The following is a 23,978-nucleotide window of genomic DNA, read 5'->3' on the forward strand; positions in this document are numbered from 1 at the left end:
TCTGTACATCACAGAACAGTCTGCAACTTTCTCGGGAATGAGTTACTCTGATCAGAGCACTGAGCTGGTGATCGTTTCTGTGATTCCCACGTATAATATCCCCTGAGACTCAGAGTAACACCCAGTTACAGTCACAGGCTGTGAGTGTGTTTCTGATATTCTCTTCAACACATTTCTTGTAGGATTTATTAACAACCAACTGATGTTTTATCTTTGACTTTTGGTCTTACACAAGGAGAAATATTTTCTCCACTCCCACCTCATCAAATCCATTCGTATCTTAAATTCTTCCATTTGATCCTCCCTGACATTGTATCCAGATAAAAATGCACAACCTGTCCAGTCTCTCCCGTAAGTTCCATCCTCTCAGTTATGGTATAAATTTTATGCACATTCCTTGTGCTTACTCCCATGGTTCGGTGTCCCTCTTTCTCCGTGTGTGACAGTGGGAGTGAGTTAAGTGGGAATTTTCAGCAGCTTGTAATAACTTGGCTCAGATTCCTGCTGTTCGGATGCCAAGTTAGTCTCAGTCAATTGAGATCTGTGTTTTATTTATTTCAGGAGGAAGCTCGTCAGAAGAGGAGGTAAGAGATGATTTTTACTGAAACTCTGGATGGATTTGTAAAATAGTTCAAATATCACTGATGTTCAGTTTATAACTAGATGTATAATATTTACAGGATTAGTGATGAAGAACAGACATTGTCAGTGACAGATGGTGCCCTGCTGGTTGAAAAATTCTATCACCCCTATTTGTTCGACACAGCATTGGGAGAAGCGTTTGACACCTGCTGGGAGGCATCACTGCCACATGGTCAGCTGAAGATGTCAGACCCTTGAACACACCAAACCAGGGGCAAAGTACAAACAATTCACTGGTCTGTTAGGTGAATCACTGCATCCTGATCCCATTTGCACTGGACAAACAAGCCAATGCACGAGTTTGAATCCTGACATTAAAGGGGATAAAATCTGGTATCACTGTGGTGACAGGGATTGTCAGAAAAATACACCAGTCCTTCGAGCCACTCCCCCTGTCTGACCTGTCCGTGACCGCAGTCTGATTGACTCAGCTCTGCCCCCTGCTGGACTCGCCAGTCTCACTGTTGTGATCAAACCCCCACATTGAGACTGAGCCAGGACACACCAACCAGCTTTAACACTGGTGGACACAGCATAACTGGTCTGGCAAATCTCCCTCACACACATTCACAAGAAGGTTCAGCAGATTGTAGTCAGAGCCTCAGCATTGCACATTGTTAGTCCCCTCAGTAACCTGGTAACTATTCTCTTCAGACACAGTGAGTGGTTTCTATTTGAACAATTCACACATGTCACACATTGTCAACACACACTGGACATGTGAAGACACAGTGTAACATACAAATAGTTCAATGTGCACGCTCACCTTCATTGTGTACACACACTCACTGATATTTGCCACAACCAACACACACGCACACATTGATACATTGATATATTGATAATATGCAAATGCACCGTCAGAGTGGGACACATTGTCAGAGACACAAACACATTTCCCTCTGTTTGTCCCATATCCTTCTAACCATTGCCTATTGTTGTACCTGTCTAAATTGATTTTATAATATTTTAATTTTACCTCTTTCTACGGCTTCCTTTGGCAGCAATTTCCACACGTACCCACTTCCCTCACAGTGAGAAAGTTGCCCTGCAGATCCCTTGAAAAACTTACCCCTCCCACCTTCAATCTCTGCCCTCTAGTTCTGGACTCCCCTGGAGTTCCCTGGTGTGACCTTCCAGCCCTTCTTACGGCAGCACCTGAGCCACCCTCCAGTCTACCAGCAGCTCACCTGTGGGGAAATGTGAAGCAAATATATCTGCCAGAGTCTCTGCAAATTCATCCTCTGTCCTAATGAGGGGCTGTGGGGAGAGGGTTTGTGGGAAAGGAGACCCTTATCACCCATATTCACCCCCCTTCACCTTCTGTTTCCATCTACACACACAGTTCACCACAGGCTTTCCACCCCTCCCCCATCTGGTCCTGGTTCCATCTGCCATTCATCTCTCCCCTAATGGTTCCCATTGTCATAAACAGGAAAAAGTCTGCAGATGCTGGAAATCCAAATCAACAAACACAAAATGCTGGAGGAACTCAGCAGGTCAGACAGCATCTATTGGAATGAATAAACAGTTGATGTTTTGGGCTGTGATCCTTTTTCAGGACTAAAATTGAAGAGGGGTGATGCCAGAATAAAAAGGTGGGGAGAGGGGAGAGAGGCTAGCTGGAAGGTGATAGGTGAAGCAGGGGGGTGGGAAAGTTAAAGGGCTGGAGAGGAAGGAATCTGATCGGAGAGGAGAGTGGACCATAAGAGAAAGGGAAGGAGGAGGGGACCCAGGGAGTAGTGATAGGGAGGTGAGAAGAGGTTAAAGGCCAGAGTGGGGAATAGAAGTAGAGGGGAGGGGATGAGAAAAGTTTTACCTGAAGAAGAAATCAATATTCATGCCATCAGGTCAGAGGCTAACCAGACAGAATACAAGGTGTTCTCCTCCATCCTGAGGATGGCCTCATCTTGGTGCAAGAGGCGACCATGGACCAATATTTTGGAATGGGAATTAAAATGTTTGGCCACTGGGAAGATCCCCTTTGGGTGGATAGAGTAGAACCTCCTTTACTGATAAGATTCCAGCACAGGTTGGCCTTTGTGCTCCTGTTTCTCACCCTCCCACAGCTGTCTCCCACCTTCCCATCTCCCAACTATCCCCGCAACCCCGCTCCGACTAGCGATCAAAACTTTCATTGTGTTGGTCTCCACCTGTCATTCACTTCCCAGTGTCTCCCAACTCCACAGTCCACACTCCCCACCCTTCCACTACCTGGAGCATCGTGCCTGCCATCTTTCACCAATCCTCAGTCCACAGTCACTTCAGACTCCTGTCTCATCACTCTCCTTCTCCTCTGCTCAATCTAACCCCTCATAACCCTATATATCTCTGTTAGATCACCTCCCAGTCCATTTACCTGCATTTGGCCCGTATCCTTCTAAACCTCCCTGTCATCATTTCTCAGTCCCAGGGCTCAACTCCTCTCTGTGCCAGTTCCACAGGGCCCTCAATTCCCCCGTGTTACAGAAGATGACCGACCTCATTTTCTACCACATTACAGAAGCAAATGTGCTGCAGGTCCTAAAATGCAGAAAGGTCGATAAATCCCCAGGTCCTGATCAAGTGTATCCCAGGACATTGTGGGGCCCTTTTGGAGATATGTGTGTCTTCGATAGCTGAGGGTGAGGGGCCCTAAGACATCAGAGACTCTAATGTTGAACATTTATTGAAGATAGGCTGTAGGGAAAAACCTTGGAAGTACAGACTGGTGAGCCTAACGTCAGTGGAGGGTACATTAATGGAGGGGATTCTGAGAGACAGGATCTACATTCATTTGGAAAGGTGAGGACTAATCAGGGAGACCCAGCTTGGTTTTCTGCATGGACGGTACGGTAGCATAGTGGTTAGCACAACGGTTTACAGTACCAGTGACCCGGGTTCATGTCCCGTCACTGGCTGTGAGGAGTTTGTACGTTCTCCCCGTGACCGTGTGGATTTCCTCTGGGTTTTCCAGTTTCACAGTCCAAACCCATACCGGCAGGCAGGTTAATTGGTCATTGTAACTTGTCCCATGGTCAGGCTCGGATTAAATCAGGGGTTGCTGGGTGGTGGGGGGTCATTGTAATGTCCCATGGTCAGGCTCGGATTAAATCAGGGGTTGCTGGGTGGTGGGGGGTCATTGTAACTTGTCCCATGGTCAGGTTTGGATTAAATCAGGGGTTGCTGGGTGGTGGGGGTCATTGTAACTTGTCCCATGGTCAGGCTCGGATTAAATCAGGGGTTGCTGGGTGGTGGGGGGTCATTGTAACTTGTCCCATGGTCAGGCTCAGATTAAATCAGGGGTTGCTGGGTGGTGGGGGTCATTGTAGCTTGTCCCATGGTCAGGCTCGGATTAAATCAGGGGTTGCTGGGTGGTGGGGGTCAAAGGGCCGGAAGGGCCTATTCCGTGCTGTATCTCAATAAATAAATTACAGCTGATGGAAGTGCAGTAGACATCGTCTCCATGGAGTTTAGCGAGGGATTTGACAAGTTAGCAGAGAGTTAGATCACATGGGATACAGTACGATCTGGAATAGGACACAGAGTTGTCTGGGTGGAGTCCTGTGACCAGTGGTTGTTCTGCAGGGATCGGTGCTGGGTCCACTGTTTCTCATCATTCATATGAATGATTTGGAGAGAATGTAGGTGACGTGTTCAGTAGGTTTGTGACGGACTCTGGTGGTTTCATGGACAGTGAAGAGGTTACAGTTGAAGTCAGAAGTTTACGTACACCTGAGCCAAATACATTTAAACTCAGTTTTTCACAATTCCTGACATTTAATCCTAGAAAACATTCCCTGAGTTAGGTCAGTTAGGATCACTATTTTATCCTAAGAATGTGAAATGTCAGAATAATAGTAGAGAGAATGATTTATTTCAGCTTTTATTTCTTTCATCACATTCCAAGTGGGTTAAAAGTTTACATACACTTTGTTAGAATTTGGTAGCATTGGCTTTAAATTGTCTAGCTTGGGTGTAATGTTTTGGGTAGCCTTCCAGAAGCTTCTCACAATAAGTTGCTGGAATTTTGTTCCATTCCTCCAGACAGAGCTGGTGTAACTGAGTCAGGTTTGTAGGCCTCCTTGCTTGCACACGCTTTTCCAGTTCTGCCCACAAATTTTCTATTGGATTGAGGTCAGGGCTTTGTGATGGCCATTCCAATACCTTGACTTTGTTGTCCTTAAGCAATTTTGCCACAACTTTCAAGGTATGCTTGGGGTCATTGTCCATTTGGAAGACCCATTTGTGACCGAGTTTTAACTTCCTGGCTGATGTTTTGAGATGTTGCTTCAATATATCCACATAATTTTCCTTCCTCATGATTTTATGAAGTGCACCAGTCCCTCCTGCAGCAAAGCACCCCAACAACATGATGCTGCCACCCCCATGCTTCACGGTTGGGATGGTGTTCTTCGGCTTGCAAGCCTCACCCTTTTTCCTCCAAACATAACAATGGTCATTATGGCCAAACAGTTCAATTTTTGTTTCATCAGACCAGAGGACATTTCTCCAAAAAGTAAGATCTTTGGCCCCAGGTGCACTTGCAAACTGTAGTCTGACTTTTTGTGGTGGTTTTGGAGCAGTGGCTTCTTCCTTGCTGAGCAGCCTTTCAGGTTATGTCGATATAGGACTCGTTTTACTGTGGAGATAGATACTTGTCTACCTGTTTCCTCCAGCATCTTCACAAGGTCCTTTGCTGTTGTTCTGGGATTGATTACACTTTCGCGCCAAAGTATGTTCATCTCTAGGAGACAGAGTACGTTTCCTTCCTGAGCGGTATAATGGCTGCGTGGTCCCATAGTGTTTATATTTGCATACTATTGTTTGCACAGACGAACGTGGTACCTTCAAGCATTTGGAAATTGCACCCAAGGATTAACCAGACTTGTGGAGGTCCACAATTTTTTTCTGAGGTCTTCACTGATTTCTTTTGGTTGTGTTTGTAAACTTCTGTCCCACTGGAATTGTGATATAGTCAATTAAAAGTGAAATAATCTGCCTGTAAACAATTGTTGGAAAAATTACCCGGGTCATGTACAAAGTAAATGTCCTCAATGTCTTGCCAAAACTATAGTTTGCTAATGTGAAATCTGTGGCGTGGTTAAACAATGAGTTTCAATGACTTCAACCTAAGTGTATGCAAACTTATGACTTCAACTGTATTTATTTACTTAGAGACAGTGTGAAACAGGCTGTCCAGACCAATGACCCGCTCCACCCAGCACTCCAGCTATTTGAAACTAGCTTAATCACGGGGCAATGTACAATGACCATTTAACCTACAAACCGTTATGTCTTTGTATGAGCGTCACAGAGTGATAGAAACTAACAGCCCAGGCCCTTCAGCCCACCTGGTCTGTACCGAAGCATTTAAACTATCTGCTCCCTTCGACCTGCACCAACTCCGACCATCCATGTACCTGTTCAAACTTCTCTTAAGTGTTTAACCATGTAACCATATAACAATTACAGCACAGAAACAGGCCATCTCGGCCCTTCCAGTCCATGCCCAATGCTTACTCTCACCTAGTCCCACCTACCTGCACTCAGCCCATAACCCTCCATTCCTTTCCTATCCATATACCTATCCAATTTTTTTTTTTAAGTGACAAAATCGAACCTGCCTCTACCACTTCTACTGGAAGCTCGGTCCACACAGCTACCACTCTCTGAGTAAAGAAGTTCCCCCTTGTGTTACCCCTAAACTTTTGCCCCTTAACTCTCAACTCATGTCCTCTTCTTTGAATCTCCCCTACTCTCAATAGAAAAAGCCTATCCACGTCAACTCTATCTATCCCCCTCATAATTTTAAATACAGGTACTTCTATCAACCTTATATGCTCCAAAGAATAAAGATCTAACTTGTTCAACCTTTCTCTGTAAATTAGGTGCTGAAACCCAGGTAACATTCTAATAAATCTCCTCTGTACTCTCTCTATTTTGTTGACATCTTTCCTATAATTATTATTATAATTATTTAAATCGAGCTTGCATGTACCACTTGATCTGGCAGTTCATTCCAGACTCTCACAACCCTCTGAATGAAGCAGTTTCCCCTCATGTTTCCCTTAAACTTTTCATCTTTCACCCTTAACCCATGACCTCTGGTTGTAATCCCACCCAACCTCCATGGAAAAAGCCTGCTTGCATTTACCCTATCTATACCCCTCATAATTTTGTATACCTCTATCAAATCTCCCCTCAGTCTTCTATGTTACAGGAATAAAGTCCTAAACTATTCAATCTTTCCTTATGACTCAGGTCCTCCAATCTCAGCAACATCCCTGGAAATTTTCTCTGTACTCTTTCAAACTTGTTTACATCCTTCCTGTAGGTAGGTGACCAAAACTGCACACAATATTCCAAATTAGGCGTCAACAACATCTCCTACAACTTCAACATAACATCCCATCTCCTGTACTCAATACTTTGATTTATGAAGGCCAAAGAAAAGCTTTTTTTTAATGACCCTATCTACCTGTAACACCACTTTCGATGTATTCTGGACCTGTGTTCCCAGATCTGCTGTAGAACAAAGTCCTCAGTGCACGACCATTCACTGTGAAAGACCTACACTGGGGTCCTACCGAAGAGCAACAGATCACACTTGTCTGCATTAAATTCCAGCTGACACTTCCCCAGCTGCTCCAGATCCCACTGCAGTAATGACCACTTCTCCCCAGTCTGAGGGATGAATCGGGAGCACCCGGAGAAAATGCACAAGGGGGAGACCGTACAAACTCCTTACAGATGGTGTCACAATTGAACTCTGAACTCCAGAACGCCCCAAGGTTCAACAGTATTGTGTTATCCACTACATAATTCGCACTGCCTGAGTCTCCCTCCGATCCCCGGGGACTCTCTAATTCTCTGCTTCTCCCCCCAGTCTCTGTCACCCTGGATGTGGAAACGGCGCATCCACAGCTCGAGGTGTCTGAGGATCGGAAGAGTGTGAGACTGACCGGGACCTGGAGGATTCTCCCTGACACCGGGAAGAGGTTCACAGTCTGGCCTTGTGCGCTGGGATCGGAGAGATTCATATCGGGAAGACATTACTGGGAGGTGGAGGTGACGGGGAATCGACGCTGGGGTCTGGGAGTCGCCGCAGAGTCTGTGGAGAGGAAGGGATGGGTCACACTGAGTCCAGAGACCGGATTCTGGACCATCGGGCAGGTTTGATGATGTGATGAAGGTTCTCACCTCCCCTGAATTCCCGTCTCCCTGCCGGACCCATCCCCGGGAGGGTGGGAGTTTATCTCAGTTACGAGTCCGGGACAGTCTCATTTTACAATGCGGAGACCAAATCCCATCTCCACACCTTCACTGGGAATAAATTCACGGGAAAACTTTATCCTTATTTCTGGATTTGGAATGAAAACCAGTGGCTGAGAATCTACTCCGGTTCCACTCCGGGTCTGTAAACGGGTCGGGTCCGGGATCGGCGTCAGGAGTAATTTAGTGTAAATATAAATGTCCAGAGAGTGAAGTCCCATCTCCACACCTTCACTGGGAATAAATTCACGGGAAAACTTTATCCTTACTTCTGGACTTGGAATAAAAACCATTGGCTGAGAATCTGCTCCGGTTCCACTCCGGGTCTGTAAATGGGCCGGGTCCGGGACCGGCGTCAGGAGTCAGTCAGTGTAAATATAAATGTGCGGAGAGTGAAATAAACACGATGTGAGAATTATCGATCCATTAATTTTAACTCATTCACCGCATCCGTCAACGGAACAGAAACACTACGGATTCAGCAGCAGCCGCGGGCGGCGGGTCCTGAGCTCCCCGGCTCCCCTGGGTGCTAAAGTCCACCCGCACCGAGACAGGTGAAGTGGGACAAGTGGTGTTGACTGAAAGAGGGAGGTCAAGGTGAATCCTGGTAACAAGGGACATGTAGTTTTGGTAACACACAAAGCACCAGAGACTCCCAGTGTGTCAGATAATATCTATGGAGGGATGATGTTGACAGTTGACGTTTTGGCTCGAGGCCCTTCATCCGGACTGAAAGTCAGAGCGGAGATGACCTGTGCAGAATGGTGGAGAGAGGGATGGAGACAGAGCTGGCAGGTGATCCAGGTAGATGAGGGAGGGGTGGAGTGTGGAAGTGAGTCAGAAACTGGGAGGTGAGAGGTGTCAGTGACAAAGGGCTGAAGATTTTGGAATCTGACAGGAGGGGAGCCTGGAATAAAGGGAGGGAGGTGGGGAGGAGTGTGTGGGTGATGGGCAGATGGAGAGGGTGGGGAGGAGGGGAAAGAGATAAGGTGATGGGGCTGGTGGGTCAGGAGGAGAGAGACGATTAAACAGGAAAAGTGACAGAGGGAGCGACTACCAGAAGTTTGAGAATTCGATGTTGATGCCGTTAGGTTGCCGGCCACCCTGGTGGAACATGAGGAGCTGTTCCTCTAATTTACGAGACAAATAGAGTCGGGATCTCTACATTGAATCAGATATTTATTTTAAGACCATAAGATACAGGAGCGGAAATAGGCCATTCAGCCCATTGAGTTTTCTCTGCCATTCAATCATGGGCTGATCCGATTCTTCCAGTCATCCCCATACCCTTTGATGCCCTGGCTAATCAAGAACCTGTCTATCTCTGCCTTAATGATTTGGCCTCCACAGCTGCTCGTGGCAACAAATTTCATAGATTTACCACCGTCTGACTAATAGTCTGCCATTTATTTCTTCAACCAATGTGCATGATCATACACCTTCCAACGACCAAACACATTCCATAATTTGCCATAGACTTTTTAACATTGTAATTTATTTGCCACTTCTTTCCCCATTCCCTGAAATTATCTAAGTCTCTCTGCAGGTTCTCTATTTCCTCAACACTACCTGCTCCTCCACCTATTTTTGTATCATCGGCAAAGTTAGCCACAAATCCATTAATCCCATAGTCCAAATCATTGACATACATCGTAAAAGCAGCGGATCCAAATTCGACTCCTGTGGAACTCCAGTGGGAACCAGCAGCCAGCCAGAATACGATCCCTTTATTCCCACTCTCTGCTTTCTGTCAGACAACCAATACTCCACCCATGCTAGTAACCTCCCTGTAATTCCATGGGCTCTTATCTTGCTAAGCAGCCCACCCCTACACCCACATTACACATATTTCTTTTGGTGATGGCAGAACCTTTATACCTGTGAGCATTCCACGCAGCTGTGTGATGCTTGTAATGGTGGAGCAGCCAGCACAGCTCTGAGCCATGCCCCAGTAGAATGATGGTAAACTAGAAAAGGGATCGGGATGTAAGAAATGGAGAATTGGAGATGAAAGTTCAAGTTCAAGTTTATTGTCTTCTGACTGTACATATATACAAGCAAACAAAACAAAGTTCCTCTGGATCATGGTGCACCCACAAAACATGTAATACACACAGCATATAAACCAAATTATCACCACACATTCAAAATATAATTCAAAATACATTTAGTAGACAGCACAAGTAAACAATAAGCAGTACAATAAACAGGAAATAGTTCACTGTTGAGATCGGTGGACAGGGATATTGTGTAGATCCAACTCTACTGCAAGAGATGTTATGTCCTTAACAAGGATATTCATTCTCTTTCTCTCTCTCCCTTTCCCTCTCTCTGTTTTTCTCTCCCTCTATCCTTCTATCACTCTCTCTCTCTCTCCCTCTCACATCCACCTTCTGTCTGCAATCAGCGACCCTCTGCAACAGGTACAGGGATAATGGGTTGGGAGAGATTGAAAGAAAAAACAGGGAAGTGAGAGGGAGATAAGGGTAGAGATTTGTACATAGATGGAGAAGGGGTACATGATATCTTTGTTTCTGGGAGGCTGGGGAGAAAGGTTTTTTCAATATGCTGCATGTCTTGGTCAAAGGTACTTCCTGAACTTTTTATTATCCACATGCATTCACGTTTAACACTGTTCAAAGGACAGAGAAGAGATTACTCACTAAGTCAGGAGCTGGGCGATTGAAAGCTATAAAGTCCACAGATTCCCCACTCTAGCTAAAGATCTTCCTCCTCATCTCTGTTTTAAATTGTCGTGCCTCTACTCTGAGACTGTGCACTCTGGTCCGAGACACCTGCGATAGGAAACATCCTCTCAACATCCACTATCTCGGCCTTTCAACAGTTGATAGGTTTCAATGAGATCTCTACTCATTTTTCCAAATTGTGGAATCCTGCATGATAACTCCCAAGGCTCTTTGCAGCTCGAATTTTTTCATTTTTCTCCATGATTGGAAAATAGTCTATGCTTGTATTCCTTCCACCAAAGTGCACGACTGTACACTACTTGACACTGAATTCCATTTGCCACTTTTTTGCCCATTCTCATCTGTCCAAGTCCTTCTGTAGCCTCCCTCCCTGCTTCCTCTGCACTGTTTGCCCTTCCACCTATCTTTGTATTGTCCACAAAACCATAAATTCCATCATCCAACCATTGACATACAACCTAAAAAGAAGCGGTCCCACCACCAGTCCCTGCGGACCACCATTAGTCACCAGCAGCCAATCAGGAAAGGCTCCCTATATTGCCACACTTTGCCTCCTGCTTATCAGCCATGCTAATCTTTCCTGTAATACTATGGGCTGTTAGCTTGTTAAGCGGCCCATGCCGCACCTTTTCAAAGGCTTTCTGGAAATCCATGTAGACCACATCCACTGATTCTCCTCTGTCTTTCCTGCTTGTTATTTCCTCAAAGGATATGGCGAGAAGGCAGGTGTATGGGGTGAGTGGGATCTGGGATCAGCCATGATGGAATGGTGGAGAAGAGGCAGACCCAGTGGTCTGAATGGCCTATTTCTGCTTCTATGTCTTACGGTCTTATGGTACACACTAGAAAAGTGTTTCAATGCTTTCCATTGTCTTATTCTTTGCTATTCTGACTGAAGTTTCAAGTTTCAGGATTCAAGATTGTTAAATGTCATTTCCAGTACACAACTGAACGGCACAAAATTATTGTTACTACAGATTCGATGTTGCACAAAAAACACAATAAGATAAAGGAACACAATGATAATATAAAAACACAATAAATATTAGTATGTGAGATAGCTTATATACATAGATTAATTGTATGTCCATAATGTGAGGCACAGTAGTGTCTGAACATAAGGTAACTCTGACAGGAAATGATAAAGTGGTGGTTATGGGGAATGTTCAGGGGTGGGTTAGTGAGTGGAGGTGTTGCTCAGCCCTTCAGCTTGCCGAAAGTAATTGTGTTTGAGTCTGGTGGAACTGATGTGAATGCTACATAGCCTCCTCTGTTATAGGAGTAGGACAAACAGTCCATGAGCAGGGTGGGTGTGTTCCTTCATGATGTTACTGGTCCTCTTCCAGCACCTTGCTGAATATACGTTCTTGATGACCGTGATTCATTGGGCAGTTCTGACTGTTGTGAAATCTTATCTCGCTCAACCTTTCCTCATAAATCATGCTCCCTAACCTAGACAGCATCCTGTAAGTCTCTGCACCCTCTGCGTATCTTCAGCTATTTTATTTACAACTTGTAGAGCACGGACCTCCCCACGGATGAGTAATGTTGGTTGGTGCAGGAAGCAGAGTGTGAGAGAACCTGGTTCAATCCCGACCACAGATTCTGGTTGTGAATGGCTTGGACCTCGAGGATGAAACGGTCAGTTTGTTTCTCTCCCCAAAAATTCTGCCTGACCCACTGAGTGCTTCTGGCATTTTCTGTTTTTATCTCAGGTTTCCAGCTTCTGCATTTCTTTCACCCTCTAGTTCATGAATCCACATCTCTGAAAAAGACTGCGCATGAAAATCGGAGTCAGGTTTTATCTCACTGGCATACGTCATGACATTTGTTGTTTTGCAGCAGCAGTGCATTGTAATACATCGTAATAATAAATAACTAAGTTACAAGAAGAAATGTATATAAAATAAAACAACACACACGAAATGCTGGGAACACAGCAGGCCAGGCAGCACCTATAAGGAGAAGCACTGTCGATGTTTTGGGCCGAGACCCTTCGTCAGGACTGACTGAAAGGAAAGATAGTAAGAGATTTGAAAGTAGTGGGGGGAGGGGGAAATGCGAAATGATAGAAGACCGGAGGGGGTGGGATGAAGCTAAGGGCTGGAAAAGTGATCGGCGAAAGTGATACCGAGCTGGAGAAGGGAAAGGATCATGGGACGGGAGGCCTCGGGAGAAAGAAAGGGAGGAGGGAAGCACCAGAGGGAGATGGGATCAGGCAAACAACTAAATATGTCAGGGATGGGGTAAGAAGTGGAGGAGGGGCATTAACAGAATGTTCATGCCATCAGGTTGGAGGTTACCCAGCCGGTATATAAGGTGTTGTTCCTCCGACCTGAGTGTGGATACATTTTGACAGTAGAGGAGGAATAAAATAAAAATTAGTCCTTGGTGCAAAAACAGAGAAACATGTTGAGTAAGTGTTCATAGGTTCACTGTCCATTCAGAAATCTGATAGTGGACGGGAAAAAATTGTTCCTGAAATATAGAGTGTGTGTCTTCAGGCTCCTGTACCTCCCTCTTGATGGTAGCAATCAGAAAGGGGCATGTCCTGGGTGACTGGGGGTCCTTAATGATGAGTGCCGCCTTTTTGAGGCATCACCTGCTGAAGATATCCTCGATGCTGGGGAATCCAATGTCCATGATGGAGCTCGGTGAGTTTACAACTTTCTGCAGCTTTTCCCGATCCTGTGCAGTGACCCCTCCATACTTGATGGTGAGACAACCCATTAAAATGGTCTCCATGGTACATCGGCAGAAATTTGTGATAGTCATTGGTGTCTGTGTCCCTCACAATTTTACACACCTCTATAAGTTTACCCTTCAGTCTCCTGCACTGTGAAGAATAAAGTTCAGCCTGGTCCACCTTTCCCTGTGACTCAGTCCCTTGACAACTGACAGTGTCCTTGTAAATGTCTTTTTGTCGTGCTGGGCTCATCAGGAGTCATTCACTGTGGGGACGACACGTGACTCCCTGGCGTGAAGCACAGGGTAATGTCGATGGAGCTGAGGGCTCGAGAAGAATGATAAATGTAAGTGATTCTGTAGATTCCTGATATCCAGAGCAACACACACACTCACTCACGCACGCGCACACACACACACACACACACACACACACACACACACACACACACACACACACACACACACACACACACACACACACACACACACACACACACACACACACACACACACACACACACACACACACACACACACTATGGACGTTGCATCCTAGCTGTCTACATTGCCGGTGTGCAGGTCAGGGCAGTACGATATGGAGAAAAGCTGTTGTCCAGGCAGGAGGCTCCCACTCTCCGTGTAGCTGATGAATCTCGAGGAAGAGCAGAGACCGATACAGTCTGACACCAGCATCGTTGCAGGCTTTGCCAGTCAGCATTGAACTCAACGTCGAACTGCCTCAGGGACTCCAGCTCAGGATTTTTCCTCGGGGTTTACCACCGATGCCTTCCCCATGAGTGGGTATAGCTGCAGAGCAGGGGAGGTGAGAGATCAGAGTTTTCCTTCTCCTCTATGAGCTACCAGCCACAGGTGACTCGCTCCTTCTGCCCGAAAGGCAGCATCTATGGAGAGGAATAATCGACATTTTGGGCCATGACTCCACATCGGTGTTGCTCTGGGAGAATGAGCTCCACTGAGAGTGTACCACACCTTTGATCAGGCCAGGGTTTGGTTCTCACCCTCTGGGGAGGCAGTTGGAGCCCACACCCTGTGTACATGGAGGTTGGAGTGGGTGTGGTCCCACTCCCCAACCCCATGGACTGAGATCAGTTGAGTTGTGTGGCTTCTGCCTGTCCTCTCCTGACACTCTCTGTGAGGCAGTCTGGTCCATACGACCCAAACACATTGGAGCAGAATTAGGCCTTTCATCCCATCCCCTCCTCTCTGTCATTCCAACATGGTGGATTTATGATCCGTCTCCAACCCATTCCCCGGCCTTCTTCCCATAACCTTTGATACCCTTACTGATCAATAACCTATCAACCTCCATGTTAAACGTACCCAATGACATGGTCTCCACAGAAATCTGTGGCAATGAATTCCACACACCCACAACCATATGGGGAAAGAAATTCCTCCTCATCTCTGTTCTGAAGGGGAGTCCTTCCATTCTGAGAAGGTGACCACTGGTCCCAGACATCCCGTGACAGGAAACATCCTCCACATCCACTCTATCAGGGCCTTTCAATATTCATTTAGTTTAATGAGATCCATCCACACCCCCTATTCTTCTAAACCCTTGTGAGTACAGGGCAGAGTCATCAAATGTTCCTCAGACATTAACCCTTTCATTCCTGGGATCATCATTGAGTACCGTCTCAAATGCCATCATATTCTATGTTAGATAAGGGGCCCAAAACTGCTCACAATACTCCAGATGCAGTCTAACCAATGCCTTATAATGCCTCTGCATTACATCCGTGATTTTATATTCCAGGCATCTTGAAATGCATATATATATGCATTGCATTTGCATTCCATACCACTGACGTAAACTGCAAGTTGCTCTTTTGTGAATTCAGCGTGATGACCCACTGAATTCACTCCTCTTTTGAAATACTCTATTCCTTTATTCCTTCTACCAAACTGCATGACCATTAACGTCCTTCACTGTACCCGCCACTTCAACGAGGCTTTGGATGCTGAAATCTGAAGCAACACACAAACAGCTGGAAGAACCCAATGGGTTGTTTATTTTCTCCGTGGAGAGATAATACAAAAATCTGAGGTGCAGAGGGGCTTGGGAATCTTTGAGCTTGATTCCCTAAAGGTTAATTTTCAGGTTGACCCTGTGGTGAGGAAGGCAAATGCAATTTGAAGAGGACTAGAAGGTAATATTGAAACTTTATAAAGCACCGGTGAGACCTCACTTGAGGTTTTGTGAGCAGGTTTGCTCCTCTTTCAGAAAGGATGTGCGGAAACAGGAGAGAGAGTTCAAAGGCAGTTCGAAGAATGATTCCAGGATCGAATGGCTTGTCATATGAAGAGTGGTTGATAGCTCTGGGCCTGTATTTACTGGAATGCAGAAGAGTGGGGGAGACATGACCTCATTGAAACCTATTCAATGATGAAAGGTCTTGATAGAATGAATGTGGAGAGGATGTTTTCTATGATCTAAGACCAGAGGACACAGCCTCAAAATAGAGGTGCGTGCTTTGAGAATGGAGATGAGGAGGAATTTCTTTAGCCAGAAAGTGATGAATCTGTGGAATTCTTTGCCACAGGCAGCCGTGGAGGCCTGGTCTCTATGTATATTTAAAGCAGTGGTTGATGGATTTTTGATTGGTCAGGGCAGGAAGGAATACACAAAGAAGCAGGAGATTGGTGCTGAGAGGAAAATTGGATCAGCCATGATGAAACAGCAGAGCAGACTCGATGGGCCAAATGGCCTAATTTAGCTCCTATATCTTAAGGTCATATGAGATGTTCAAATGATAATTAAGCACCACTGTCCACCACACAACCAATGTTGGTGTCATCTGCAAGTTTAGAACATAGAACATAGAATAGTACAGCACAGTACAGGCCCTTCTGCCCACAATGTTGTACTGACCCTTAAACCCTGCCTCCCATATATCCCCCCAAATTAAATGCCTCCATATACCTGTTTAGTAGTCTCTTAAATTTCGCTAGTGTATCTGCCTCCACCACTGACTCAGGCAGTGCATTCCACGCACCAACCACTCTCTGAGTGAAAAACCTTCCTCTAATATCCCCCTTGAACTTCCCACCCCTTACCTTAAAGCCATGTCCCCTTGTATTGAGCAGTGGTGCCCTGGGGAAGAGGCGCTGGCTCTCCACTCTATCTATGCCTCTTAATATCTTGTATACCTCTATCATGTCTTCTCTCAACCTCTTTCTCTCCAAAGTAAAGCCCTAGCTCCCTTAGTCTCTGATCATAATCCATACTCTCTAAACCAGGCAGCATCCTGGTAAATCTCCTCTGTACCCTTTCCAATGCTTTCCAATACTGATCACTTCACCCACATTCTCATATAAATCATTAATGTATCAGTCAATATATCTGAACATAAACGAAACAGGATGATGCAAATTTTATTTAATAATTAGATGAATATGATTTCAGCAAAGTTCTATTAAAATCCACCTCCGCTTGCAGCTTTTTCCATCTTCTCTGTGGAAAAGAAGGATAGGGTAAGATCTACGAGCATTTGGAGAAGTACAGTCTACTCATGGATAGTCAGCATGGCTTTGTGAAGGGAAGATCGTGCCTCACGAGCCTGATTGAGTTTTTTGAAGAGGTAACAAAATAAATTGATGAGGGTCGGGCAGTGGATTTGGTCTACATGGACTTTAGTAAGGCATTTGACAAGGTCTCTCACAAGAGACTCATCAAGAAAGTCATGAGGCATGGGATAAGTGGAACCTTGGCTGTTTGGATAAAAAATCGGCTTAAGGGAAGAAAGCGGGGGTAGTTGTGGAAGGAAAGTATTCTGCCTGGAGGTCGGTGACTAGTGGAGTGCCGCAGGGATCTGTCCTGGGACCCCTGCTATTTGTGATTTTTATAAATGACCTGGATGTAAAGGTGGAAGGATGGGAGAGTAAGTTTGCGGATAACATGAAGATTGGAGGAGTTGAGGATGGAGCTGTAGGTTGTCGAAGGTTACAAGAGGATATAGAAAGGCTGCAGAGTTGGGCAGAAAAATAACAGATGGAGGTGATCCATTTTGGAAGGACAAACCAGAAGACTGAGTACAGGATTAATGGTCAGTTACTTAAGAGTGTGGATGAACAAAGGGACCTTGGGGTTCAAATCCATACATCCCTCAAGGTCGCTGAACAGGTTTATAGGATAGTTAAGAAGGCCTATGGGATGCTAGGCTTCATTAACAGGGGGATTGAGTTCAAGAGTAGAGAGGTCATCTACAAATCTCTGGTGACTTAGAGTATTTTGTTCAATTCTGATCACCTCATTATAGGAAGGATGTGGAAGCTATGGAGAGGATGCAGAGGAGACTTAGCAGGATGTTGCCTGGTTTGGAGAACAAGTCATATGAAGCAAGGTTAGCAGAGCTGGGACTTTTTTCTTTGGAGCATAGAAGAATGAGAGAGGACTTGATAGAGGTCAATAGACAATAGGCAGTAGATGCAGTGTAGGCCATTCGGTCCTTCTAGCCAGCATCACCATTCACTGTGATCATGGCTGACACAATCAGTACCCCGTTCCTGTCCTCTCCCCATATCCCTTGACCCCGCTATCTATAAGAGCTCTATCTAAATCTCTCTTGAAAGCATCCAGAGACTTGGCTTCCACTGCCTTTTGGGGCAGAGCATTCCACATATCCACCACTCTCTGGGTGAAAAAGTTTTTCCGCATCTCTGTTCTAAATGGCCTACCCCTTATTCCTAAACTGTGGCCTTTAGTTCTGAACTCACCCATCAGCGGGAACATGCTTCCTGCCTCCAGCATGTTCAATCCCTTAATAATCTTATAGGTTTCAATCAGATCCCCTCTCATCCTTCTAAATTCCAGTGTATACAAGCCCAGTCGCTCCAATCTTTCAACATATGATAGTCCCGCCATTCTGGGAATTAACCTTGTGAACCTACGCTGCACTCCCTCAATAGCAAGAATGTCCTTCCTCAAATTTAGAGACCAAAACTGCACACAATACTCCAGGTGGGGTCTCACCAGGGCCCTGTACAGCTGCAGAAGGACCTCTTTACTCCTATACTCAATTCCTCTTGTTATAAAGGCCAACATGCCATTAGCTTTCTTCACTGCCTGCTGTACCTGCATGCTTGCTTTCATTGACTGATGTACAAGAACACCTAGATCTCGTTGTACTTCTCCTTTTCCTAACTTGACTCCATTTAGATAGTAATCTACCTTCCTGTTCTTGCCACCAAAGTGGATAACCTCACATTTATCCACATTAAACTGCATCTGCCATCCATTTTCCCACTCACCCAACCTGTCCAACTCACCCTGCATTCTCATAGCATCCTCCTGACATTTCACACTGCCACCCAGCTTTATGAGAGGCATAGGTAGGGTGGATAATCTAATACAAGATTATGAGAGGCATAGATAGGGTGGATAGTCAGTACCTGTTTCCCAGGGCACCAATAGCAAACACCAGAGGGCATATGTACAAAATTAAGGGTAGGAAGTTTAGGGGAGACATCAGGGGTAAGTTTTTTATATAGAGGGTTGTGAGTGCCTGGAATGACTTGCCAGGGATGGTGGTGGAGGCTAGAACATTAGGGGTATTTAAGAGCCTCTTGGACAGGCACATGGATGAAAGAAAAATAGAGGGTTATGGGGTAGTGTAGGTTTAGTACCTTTTTTTAAAGGATTATATGGGTCGGCACAACATGGAGGGCTGTATTGTGCTGTGGTGTTTTATGGTTCTATGGTTCTAAAATGTTTCCTTACAGCTCTTCCTAAATATTTTTTCATCCATAAAATTACTGGCCATGGTGAATATTTTATCCATTTGGATAGTTGCCCCAGGATCCCATGCTGAATGGCCTGATCCTGTGCTGTACTGTTCTGTTTAATGTTCCATATATCTCAGCTGTGTCCCCAGCAATTTCTTCCCTGGATCCCCACAAGTTCCGAAGATGCAATCGATCAGGCTCCAGGGATTTATTCAATTTTGTGTTTAAGACTGACAGTACCTCCCCGTTGTCATGTTTCAGAGCGTTACTATTCTCTTCCCTGAATTCCCACCTTCCATGTCCTTCTCCACAGTAAATACAAACGAAGAATCAGACCTCACACATCTCCCATAGCTCCACACACCAATGACCAAAATTATCCTTAAGGAGACATTTTCGCTCCTGATTTAACCTTTTGCACATAATATACTTAAAAAAATCTTTTATGACTCTCCATTACTTGAATAAAACCCTGTCCCATGTCCTCTGTTTGCCTCTTCATTTCCCTCTCAGTGTACTCCCACATCCCTTATTCTCTTCAAAGGATTCACTTGATCCAACCTGCCTTCAGCTGACCTGACACATTCCTGTTTCTTCTTCCTGATCGGTGCCTTAATATCCATCATCTATCATGGTTTCCTAATCCTACCGTCCTTGCAGTAACATGCTGAAATGAATCTGTGAACAGCCTCGACCAATCAACCATCACGTTCCTGTCTGATCCCATCAACATCTCCCTTTGTTCCAATTCAGGATGAGTCCGCAAGTATTTCCATAAATATTTTATATCTAACAGAATGATGGTCACCGGTTCCAATATGACCCTCGCCCCCCCCCCCCCACTGACACATCACACAATTGCCCAGAATCATTTCCTGAGAGGAGGTCAAGTGTGACCCTCTAGTCGGGCAACTACACGTTGCTTGTGAAATATTCGAATCCACACTCACAAATCCTACCCCGTCAAATCCTTCAGCACTATGTCTGTCCCAGTCAATATTAGGGAAGCTGAAGTCTCTGTCTATTACAACCCTGATATTCCAACAGTTATCTGCATTCTCACTACACATGGGCTCTTCTGATTCTCACTGACTTCTGGGATCCTATAGTACAATCCCAGCAAAGTGACCATCTCCATCTCCTACCAATAAACTCTCACTGGCCTTTCCCCACAGGGATCTCTCTGAGTGCTGTGGTGATGATCTCCCTAATCAACATCACAACACCCCTCCTCACTGACCTCCACTTCTGTCGCGTCCTTTGCATCTGTAGCACAGTGAGGTGGTTTTGATCTTATTCAATGAGAGAGCAGGTGTGAGGGGCTGAACAGCCTCCTCTTGCTTCTATTTATGATGTTCAGAGCAGTGAACAGACAGTGAACAGAACAGTGAGGGAGGATAGAAGGGGTCAGGTAAAAAAATGGAGGTGTAGAACAGGACGTTGTTCCCAAGTAAATGGATATCTGGCAAGTGAGCGGCTTTAAAACTGAGTTTGTAAGGATACAGGATCAGACGTGTCCCTGCTGGAGTGAACAGCAAGACTAGCAGGATGAGGAAACCCTGGCTGATGAGGGTTGTTGAGGCTCTCGTGTGTCAGAGGAAAGAGGCTGGGATCGTTGAAGAGAAGAAGGGGTGTAGGAGAAGTTAAAAGGGAAAATCAGGAGGGCAAAAAGGGGACATGAGATAGCTTTAGCAGGCAAGATTAAGGTGATTCTGAAAAAAGATTCTGAGAGTCTGTGGGAAACAAAAGGGTAACTGATGAGGGAATATGTCCCTTGAAGGACCAGTGTGGTCATCTATGTGTGGAGACACAGCAGATGGGTGAGGTCTGAAATAAATACTTCTCATCTGTATTTACTGTGGTGAAGGTGATGGAAGTTGGGGAATTCAGGCAGGAGAATATGAATGGAGCCCTCTCTCTCTGTTCATTTCCCTGGTTAAATGCCTGTTAAGCATCATGATCATATCTGCTTGCACCACTCCCCATCCCAGCTGTGTATTCCAGGAAGATACCACTCATTGTGTCCAAAAACATGCCTTGAACATCCCGATTCAACTTTGGCCCTCTTTCTTTAAAGCTTTACCCTCCAGGAATAAGACACAGACACAGTCTCACTGGGTATTGGCAGGGTAGAGGCAGGAATGATGTTTCCCCTGCATGGGGTGTGGAACCAGGGGTCACAGACTCACAATCAGGGGTCATCGTGATAAAGTATGTGAAGAGTTAGCATGGTCGCTTAAACATAGCAGTCTGGTTTTCTGCAGGAAACCGCTGATGATTAACAGATGTGCTAACCTCGGCATTCAACGTTGAGCCATATTTCTTCTTGCAATCAGACAGTTAGTGTTTCAAGGTCCTTGTTTCTTTGTACTGTCATGCACGTAGATAAGATCGGCTCCAGCTTGGTATATGTGGGTGTATGTGAGCAACTATATCCATTCTGTAAGAGGAACTGCTAGTTAGTTGGTGGACCATAGGGGAACAGTCACTGACTGTTCCTGTTTGAGCAACCAACCAAAGTGCCCCGGAGGCTTTGAGTAAAGGGTTTATACTTATACGGTCTCTGAGTGACTTTATCCCGATTCGACTTTCACAACCTCAACAGGACTCAGATGAGGAAAATTTCCTCACCCAGTGTGTGGTAAATCTTTAGAATTCTCTACAAAACATTTCTGGATTTAAGGGGAACAGCGATGATGGGATGGTGCAGGAAATTGGCACTGGGGTCAGTGATCAGCCATGTTCTGAGTGAAGGGCAGAGCAGGAGAAAGGGGCCGAATGGCCACAACTGCTGCTGTTTCTCATTTTCTTGAAACACAAATCGATCTTTGCATCTATTAATTTTTTGGTCTTCGGTCTGTTGGATTACACAAGGGAGTGGTAACCAATGCACTCTTTGTAGATCATCCTCTGTACCCCGTGTTGACTGTATTCACTCCACTGTCCCCAGTGTTTGTAACAGGATGCAGAGTTTGTTGTGTTCATTGTTTTTGTATCCAGTGAGAAACACGTCTGTGTAAACACCCGGGACACTTTACTGCATTTACACAGCGACTGTACCTAAATACCAGTTGTTGTTGTTGACTGCTGCGTCAACAGCTGCTGAACATAGAACATTGAGCAATACAGTACAAGAACAGGCCATTCGGCCCACAAGTCTGTGCTGAACATTGTGCAAATTCAATCTCATCCCATCTGCCTGTACATGGTCCACAACCCTCCATTCCCTGTCTGTTCATGTGTCTGTCTGAATGTCACTGAAATGTTGTTGTTGTATCTGTTTCCACCATCTCCCCTGACAGCACGCTCCGGGCACCGACCATTCTGTGTAAAAAAACTTGCCTTATCAATCTCATTTAAACCTTCTCCTCTCATCTTACATTTACTCCCTGTAGTATCTGACATTCCCACACTGAGGATAAAGAGACTCCGACTGTCTATCATGTCTGTGCCAGTTGTTGGTGACTGTTTCCTCGACAGCTGCTGAAGCGCCGTGTTCCCAGACTTCTGTAGTTTGTGATCCCCTCGGTCTATAATGCTCCCACCCGGGTAAGGAGTCAGAGAGTGTGGACTAAAGTAATTCTCCACAACTCCTGTTGGACAGTGGGGAGCAGCGAGTGTGCATTTGGCTTCTGTTGGCAGAATCCGTCCCAAATGGGTGAAAGCAGAGTGTGAGAGCGAATAACTGGTGCAATTCCGCCACCTGCTGGCCGGACGGGGAAATGCACCTTCTTCTCCAGCAGTCTCCCAGATTTGGCTGTGAAGCTCAGAGGATTTCAGAATTATTTTGAGAACAGAAGTATAATTAGGGAAATTAAAATGTTCCCTTCAAGATCAGTATCTGTGTGTGGAGCTATGGGAGATTGCTGAGGTCTGATTACTTGCCTGTGTTTAAAGTGAAGATGGGTGTGGGAGCTGGGGAACTTGTTGAATTTTCCATCTCCTCTGATGTCCTATTGCTTTGTAAAACGGTAGTATATCGTTTAAATGTCCTGAATTCAGGACTCCGTCAATCCAGCTGATAGATATCCGGAAGTTCGGTTCGTGCCGCCTTCGAATGGAGGATGGGGATGATATGCAGAAGATTTGTGGTTTTGTGTCGCAGAATAAGATCATAACACCATAAGATATAGGAGCAGAAGTAGGCCGTTCGGCCCACCGAGTTGGCTCTGCCATTCAATCATGGGCTATCCAATTTTTCAAATCATCCCCACTCCCCTGGCTTCTCCCCATACCCTCTGATGCCCTGGCTAATCAAGAACCTATCTATCTCTGCCTTAAATGCACCCAATGATTTGGCCTTCACAACAGCTTGTGGCAACAAATTTCACAGATTTACCACCCTCTGACTAAAGTAATTTCTCTGCATCTCTGTTCTAAATGGACATCCTTCAATCCTGAAGTTGTGCCCTCTTGTCCTGGACTCCCCTACCATGGGAAGTAACTTTGCCATATCTAACCTAGTCAGGCCTTTTAACATTTGTAGCGTATCTATGAGATCACCTCTCATTCTCCTGAGCTCCTGGGAATACAGCCCAAGAGCTGCCGGACGTTCCTCATACGGTAACCCTTTCATTCCTGTAATCATTCTCGGGAATCTTCTCTGAACCCTCTCCAATGTGTCACGTACCCCGTGACCGGGTTAAAGAACCAGCAGAAATGGAAAACACTTGGGAGTCTGGCATTACTATAAACTAATAGTGTTTATTAGGAACTAAGCAATACAGTAATATAAATTCAAATATATTGAACCGGTTAGCAATGATATATATATATATGTATATAAATATATATGTGGAAATAGGAACAAAACTAGGCTCTTTCAAACCCAGCAGTAATTAGGTACAGTCTTACGATGATGAAGAGAGTTCAGTTCAGTTCGTGGTATTTAGTTGAGTAACGTTGGAGAGAGAGAGAGGTGAGAGGTGATGCCGTCGATCT

At 45.4% G+C, this 23,978-nt stretch overlaps 1 long non-coding RNA gene across 1 annotated transcript in view; it reads left to right on the top strand.

Annotated features, from left to right (window-relative positions):
- LOC140738137 (uncharacterized) overlaps positions 1-8,311 on the top strand; it is a 30,642-nt gene extending 22,331 nt beyond the window's left edge. The window contains exons 2-3 of the long non-coding RNA XR_012101315.1: positions 562-584; positions 7,511-8,311. This is a non-coding gene — a long non-coding RNA (uncharacterized lncRNA). The remainder of the gene's footprint in view (positions 1-561; positions 585-7,510) is intronic.
- The last annotated feature ends 15,667 nt before the right edge of the window (positions 8,312-23,978 follow it).

This window comes from Hemitrygon akajei, chromosome 2 (genome assembly GCF_048418815.1).
Source record: "Hemitrygon akajei chromosome 2, sHemAka1.3, whole genome shotgun sequence".
Classification (NCBI taxonomy): domain Eukaryota; kingdom Metazoa; phylum Chordata; class Chondrichthyes; order Myliobatiformes; family Dasyatidae; genus Hemitrygon; species Hemitrygon akajei.